The sequence below is a fragment of the Salvia splendens genome, chromosome 16 (genome assembly GCF_004379255.2).
Source record: "Salvia splendens isolate huo1 chromosome 16, SspV2, whole genome shotgun sequence".
NCBI classification, from domain to species: Eukaryota; Viridiplantae; Streptophyta; class Magnoliopsida; order Lamiales; family Lamiaceae; genus Salvia; species Salvia splendens.
The window spans coordinates 26,171,994-26,179,686 of record NC_056047.1 but is presented as its reverse complement, the minus strand read 5'-3'; the positions used below and the strand labels follow the sequence as shown (position 1 = coordinate 26,179,686).

The following is a 7,693-nucleotide window of genomic DNA, read 5'->3' as shown; positions in this document are numbered from 1 at the left end:
TGTACCACGGCTGCCAGTTCCAAGTCATGCGTCGGATAATTCAACTCATGGGGCTTCAATTGTCTCGATGCATATGCAATCACTTTCCCCTTCTGCATAAGCACACATCCCAGTCCCACCTTCGACGCATCCGTATATACCGCATAGTCAGTCTCTGGCTCCGGCACAGCTAGGATTGGTGCGGTGGTCAATTTCTCCTTCAACAACTGAAAGCTCGCCTCACATTCTGGCGTCCAAATCATCTTGACTCCCTTTTTCAGTTGTTGCGTCATTGGCCTTGCTATCTTCGAGAATCCCTCGATGAATCTTCGATAATAGCCCGCCAGTCCTAAAAAGCTTCGGATTTCATTTTGTGTAGAAGGTGGCTTCCATTCCTGCACTGCTTCCACCTTGGCCGGGTCTACACGAATTCCATCTGAGGTTACTACATGTCCAAGAAAGTTCACTTCCTTGAGCCAAAACTCGCATTTACTGAACTTGGCATATAGTTTCTCGTCCCTTAGAGTTGCTAAGACGGTTCTCAAGTGCTCTTTGTGCTCCTCTTCGTTCTTTGAGTAAACGAGCACGTCATCGATGAAAACCAGGACAAACCGATCCAGAAATGGATGGAACACGCGGTTCATAAGGTCCATGAACACTGCCGGGGCGTTCGTCAGTCCAAAAGGCATTACAACGAACTCATAATGACCATATCTTGTTCGGAACGCCGTCTTGGGTACATCTTCTCGCCGAACCCTCAACTGATGGTACCCAGACCTCAAATCCATCTTAGAGAAGACTCCTGCCCTCGAAGTTGGTCAAACAAGTCGTCTATCCTTGGTAGTGGATACTTGTTCTTTAGCGTTAGTTTGTTTAGCTCCCGATAGTCGATGCACATCCTCATCGTTCCATCCTTCTTCTTTACAAACAACACTGGTGCTCCCCATGGTGACACGCTAGGTCTAATGAATCCCAATTCCAGTAGCTCTTGCAGTTGCACCTTAAGCTCCTCCAACTCTTTTGGCGCCATTCTATAAGGTGCCTTGGATATTGGTGCCGATCCGGGCTCCAGATCGATCGTGAATTCTACCTGCCTGTCGGGTGGGGGTCCCGGCAATGCATCGGGGAAGACATCGGGATATTCACTCACTATCGCCACATCTTCTATCTTCCTGTCTTTCTTCTCCTCCCCATTCAAATAAACAAGGTACGCTGGACATCCCTTCCTCATCATTGTAGTGGCTTGCAGCGCAGAGATAATGGACTTGCGTCGGCTCATTGGGACTCCGTGAAACTTCGTCGGCTCCTTTCCGGGGGTTTCAAACGAGATTTCCCTTTCTCTACAATGAAGGGTAACGTGGTTCTCCGCTAACCAATCCATACCCAAGATTATGTCTACGCTACCCATCGTCATTACTTGCAAATTATAAGCCACTAAACTGAGTTCACCTATTCCAAAGTTCACACATGCACAAGATCGGGATATATCTATAGTCCCGCCTACCGGTGAGGTCACACTCATAGTGGGTTCGGTCTTAACAGTATGTAATCCCAAAGTATCCACACAAGACGTTGATATAAAGGAATGCGACGCACCCGTATCAAACAAGACAACTATAGGCATATTGAGAAGTGTGCCCATACCTGCCAAGTTTCCTTGCTCAAAGGTTTCTTTCCCGTTTGCCGGCTGTTTCCCCTTCAAGGCGTAGGCCCTTGCTTGCGATGGCAATCCTTGGCGGCGTTGCTGTGGTGGAGGTGCAGGTAAAGCCTGGGGTTGTGGACGGAAACCTAGCTGGTTCTGTCTCGTTCCCGTTCCCATGTTCTTATTTGGGCAGCTTCGGAAGTAATGGCCACTTCCACCACAGTTGAAGCACCTAGGGTCTCGACACTCCCCGGCGTGGTACTTGAAGCACCTTCCACATTGAGGGTTCCTCGGCGGAAAGTTTGCCCTCGGTTGGAAAGTATTCTGTCTCCCGCCATTGTAGGGTGGGTTCCTCATGTGTTGTGGCCTCTTACCACCATACTGAGCCTGGTCACCATCCCACCTCCTCTTCTCTTGGTGGCCTGACTGAGCTTGTAGGGGTGTCGCGTTTGTTGTTGCCACAACTCTTGGCTTAGGGAGTGCATCTTCCACGTCCAGTGCACAAGTCAAGATCTCCGAGTAGGAGAGTTCTCCTCGACAGGCCAACGCGGCCTTTATCTCATCTCTGACCCCGGCCCGGAACTTCACCGCCCATTTCTCATCGGTGTCCATCAACTCGGGCGCATATCGTGCCATCTGCGCGAGGGCTCGGTCATACTCGGTCACAGTCATTCGGCCTTGGCTTAGCGTGTGGAACTCTACCACCTTGGCCCGTCTGTACGTCTTTGGGACATACTTGTTGTCAATCTCCACCTTAAACTCCTCCCATGTTAGCGCCTCCAGGCGGGCAGGATTCATAGTTCTTTGCCGAGTCTCCCACCAGTAATCGGCAGCACCTGACAGTTGAAAGGTAGCGCCAGCAATGCGCTCCCTATCTGTGCACTCCATGACCCTGAAGATACGCTCGAGGCCGCGTATCCACTCTTCCGCTTTGGATGGGTCTCCTTGTCCGTCAAATTTTGGGGGATTCTGCCTTGAGAACGTAACTATGAATCTTTCTTGTTGAGGCGGGGGTGGAGGTGGTGGTGGCGGTGGTGGTGCCTCCACGTTGGGTCCTTGTCGTGGTTGACGTCCCCGTCTTGGCGGCATTCTGATTCAATACCCATAAGTGTTACTTTAATTCTCATCCAAGATTACCACTTTCTCAAAAATTCTTATAAAACCTTCATGTAGTATAAGATGCAACACATAGGATATAAATCAAAATCAAATTCTCATTAAAAGAAAGAAGGCCAACATTGTTCCCAAGAGTAGATCGTACTGAAAGCAAAAACTGAAAAGACAACGAACTATTCTAATTCTCGACTACGACTCTATCATCCTCATCCATAGGCCCTTCCTCCGGGTCTTCGTCGTCGTCCTCCTCGGAGTTCCCTGGCAGAGCCTCCTCATAATCATCTTCATACCCTTGTTCACCCTCGTACATGCTCACATACTTGTCCTGATACACGACCCTCTCTTCCACCTCCTGTGGGGGCTGCTCCTCTCGAGAGTCCACCAGTGCACAATACACGGCTTTCCGAAAGCCAGCCATGTCACCCACCATGTCATCGGTAGCGGGCTCATGCCACGTGTACCTCCTCGCCGTTCTTTCGGCCCACTCCTTCCAGCTATCGGGAAGCAAATCTATTAGCTTCTCAATGCCGTCATGCTCTGTCACTCCGAACTCCTGAGCTGCCCTCCAGAGGGTGTCGAAGTGTGCCACGAACTCGATCAACGGTACGTGATCCTTCTTCCGGTACACTCTATAATCCCTGAGCACCCTCTGTGCCCTAAGTCTATCGCGATCACTCCGTCGCGCGGTTCGGAACATACGCGCCATCTATAGAAAAACAGAAACAACCGCCTCGCGTATAAAAACAGAGTACATAACCGAAGAAGAGAGAGAGAGTGTATGCACGTATCGCTGTTCTAACCCAAACCCGCTGGTGTTCAAAGGCCAAAAGCTCTTATCTATCATAGGTCCAAGAAGCACTAGTGAAATTCTATCACGTCTAAGTTCAAACATTCAAAAGGCCAACACATACTCACATAAAAGCTCACATCAACATTCACGTCATCATATCATCACACATCAGCCACATGCTTTCATATAAGTTCATCATACATCAACAGTTCATAACACCATAACAGTTCATAACTCAAATAATTTCCAACTTTTCCACATCACTTTGTACCCTTCCACATGTCTCAACATTTACTTAAACTTTACATAAAAATCATTTTCAACACCAAAATCACAATTTCCTCCACTTCCATATACTTTCCAAAATTTCGAAATTTTCATTACCTCATTTCAGGTTGAGTGCGATGAGTCGGATGTTGAGCCAATGACACTTTTGAAAACTTACTCCAGTCAGAAAAAGAATTTTTTGGGTCCAGAGCAGAAAGAGAAAACCTAGGCTCTGATACCACTCTGTCACGCCCGCATTTCCTAAGGATAGGAAGTACGGTGGACCGCGACTAGGGGAGGCGTAAAGAAGCGGGGAAGAAAGGGGAAAAACAAGAATATTTGACCCAAAGACATTTAATAAAAGGAAATTCATTTTAAAACAAGGTACTGTAGCGACATTTCAAAAGTTTAAGTAACCAGAGTTTAAATGAAAACATTGTTTCGGATTACAAGCAGCGGAAAAAGATCAAGAGACAGATAATGCCGGGTATGACGACACGACATTATCCAAAACAAAGTGAAACGCATTTTGACTTTAACTGCTCAACATCCGTCCTCCCCATCGCCGCTCAACCTGCACATTAAGAAAACAACATGCAGGGCTGAGTACTTATTGCACTCAGTGGACACACGCCAAAATCATAGTTTGTCATGCCATAACAGTGTAACATTGGGGTTTTGAGTGTAATGAAAATAACCCAAGTACACCAAAATATATTTCATAAATTCGACTGCGCAGTCATTTTCCGATATTGCCACCCTTATTCCCTCAATCATACACTATCTGATCCAAACGGTGACAAGGGGCGTGGCCACACCCCAGGTCATCTAGACCGGCCAACTTGCTCTCAGATGGCACCCAGTCTCGTGTACACTAGCCTGAGGGTTCGCAGCCCAACAGACCCGAATTCGATTAAACATATGTGGTAAACCACTTCAGATAGGTTTCAAATCAAAACATTTGGCAAGACAAACAGTTCACCTCCATAAACAATTCCGGAACAGAGTCCGTATTAAAAACAACCCACGTAAAAGTAGGGTAGAAAAGCCCACCTCGATTGCTTAGCTTTTAAAATAATTCCCTTCTTCAACCACACTTTCCTCGTAAACGATCACCCTTTTGAAAGATAAATTGTATCATGATTAGAGTCAGAAGAGACGAGACTTTAAACGACAATGCATGATTCCTACGTGGACGACTTCAACATCTAGCACGTTACACGTACATACACTTAACAACATGTTACAAAACAAACACACAAAGTCACACGTTCGAAACACACCCCGCACGCAAACGACGTACCCAAAACGCGCACACGACACACGAACACAGCACTCCAAGTCCTGGCATACCCTTACTGTGCAAACGGCTCACTTGGCTCGGAAAAGGTTCGGAAAAAACTCGGAAAAAGGATCGGCGTCTCGACATGGCTCGGTGTCTCGGCCGCTGGCTCGGCACCTCGGCCACCTGTTCGGCACCTCGGCCGCTGGCTCGGCACCTCGGCCGCCTGCTCGGCACCTCGGCCGCCTGCTCGGCACCTCGGCCGCCTGCTCGGCACCTCGGCCGCTGGCTCGGCACCTCGGCCGCCTGGCTCGTCCCGTGCACACTCACTTTCCTCCAACTTCCGATTCTCAAACCCTATACAACATTCACACCACACATTCTCCGTCCCAAAACACACCCAGACACCTGGGATCATCCCTTCAAAACTCTCCACAACACTGCCCTAGGCCGAACCCTACAACTCTCGGCCAACACACACGAAACCCTCGAACCAAACACTGATTTTCCCGAGCCATCTCTTGGTCAAACACACCCACATTCATCACAAAAACATAGCACTCAGAAACACACCCAAAGCACATGAAAACATCTCCCAAAAACATACAACTCGCGAAACTGCGCAGTCTACTTGCAAAAATCATAATAAAATCATACGACATCCAAAGAGGCTGAAAATTACACACCACACAGAAGCCACATTAACCTTTATACAGTTCAAAATTCGTACCCAACGGAGATCGTTTGCTTAGATAAAAAGGGGTCGGAACCCACTGCCAGTTACTACCAAAAACATGCTCAACCATATCACAAAGCCACAAACCCTATTCAGCATCTAAACCATCCAAAACGTCCTATATGCATGAGTTTTCGAATTAAACAAGGGTTAGGGTTTGGTTACCTTTCTTGGATAGTTCAAACGTAAATTCGAAGCTTTCCCTACACCGATTTACAACGTACGAGCGTAACACCTTGAAGAAGCCAAGATGATGATGAGAAGGGGATGAATGGGGAAAGGTAAACCGAGAGAGAGAGGGGCGAGAGCTTACCGTGAGAGCACACTTCGAGAGAGATGAGAGCTAGAGAGCGAGAGAGAGAGAGAGAGAGAGAGACCGAGAAGAGAGAACGAATGGAAAAGAGGGGGAGGGAAATCGGTTATGAGGGAGTGGGGGCGGTTGAGAGAATCATGGGGTGATGGGGGAGGTTTTTTTTTCGAAAAAGAAGAGAGAATTGGGGAGGGAGGGATTTAATTTGTTAATTAGGAGTTTTTATTCATAGCTTAATTACTTAATTCCATTTTAATTTGCCTAGGTAGAAAAATACCACATCCACAACAATCAAATAAACACAAATAATATTTTCCACACCATATTTTAAACACAAAAACATAAAAATTTCATCCTTAATTAAAAGAATAAAATTCCACAAATTTTCGGGTATTACACCTACTGTCTCTTTAATTTTAGGTCACCTATCTCTCTCTCTCTTCCTCTCTTTCTCTAAAATTTCAAAATTTGGACGATCTGGAATTGTGATTCTAATTATGCTAACCCAGTAACTTAGATTAATTAATTTCCTCTGATTTGATGAATTACATAGTTGATGAAATATACTCACTAATCTAGCAGGATTTTGTTATTTAATTTTACTTGATGAGGTGGTTTTCATGTGGGGTAACGACACGTGGAAGCTGCATGCATATACAGATACAGATAAGGAGTGCCCCATATTTTTGACTGCTTTTGCCTTTGGACTGCAGAAAAATATATTGCAGCTGCAAGCAATCAAATATCACCATCTATTATTCTTGGAATTAGAATATCCTGCTGTTTCCAGATTAACGAATAGTAATATTTTATTACATATCACAGTATTACGCTATGCTTCGTATCTGGATATATCATGTAATATTCGTCACGTCGCCTTTATATATTTGACATCTTAATACTATAACTTTTGACTATATGACTTCAGGGATATATTTGTCGAAATTGATTAGTATCTCCGTTCGTTTAGAGCATCTCCAAAGAGAGAGGTAAATTTTCTTAAAGATGGTAATCGAGAGAAGCGAGATTGGTATTGAAGACATTGTAAACAAGCGTATGAGATAATTGAGTTTTGATTTCAGTGTGTATATTTTATATACATTACGTCCTTTTATATAGGACAGGGATACAAGCTCAATAAGGAAAAAATATATTTCTATTTAATTCTATATCAAATCCCTTCCGTATATTTAGTGATCCTCCTTCCTTGTTTATAGACTCCTTAATCCCAGTGATTGATTTTATTCCTTTGCATATTCTTGATACTCCCTCTCAAGTTAAGTGACAGCATCTCCGATACTTAACTTGTCCAAAACTTCTTGAAAGACTTTGGTGTTCACTGCTTTGGTTAGTATATCGGCCAATTGTTCCTCGGATCGCACAAATGGAAGCTCGATAATTCCTCCATCAATCTTCTCCTTGATAAAATGACAATCAACTTCCACGTGCTTAGTCCTGTTGTGTTGGACTGGATTCTCTGATATACTAATTCCAGCCTTGTTGTCACAAAAGAGTCTACTTCCTTTTGTAGGAGGCAAACCGATTTCTGTGAGCAACCTCCGAAGCCATAA

General features: G+C 45.3%; 1 long non-coding RNA gene across 1 annotated transcript; it reads right to left on the bottom strand.

Moving 5' to 3' along the window:
• Positions 1–4,182: 4,182 nt before the first annotated feature.
• LOC121771367 lies at positions 4,183–6,162 on the bottom strand. The gene is made up of 3 exons (XR_006044009.1): positions 5,978–6,162; positions 4,848–4,911; positions 4,183–4,368 (listed from the first exon to the last, which is right to left on the bottom strand). It is a non-coding gene; the product is annotated as an uncharacterized LOC121771367 (long non-coding RNA).
• Positions 6,163–7,693: the final 1,531 nt, after the last annotated feature.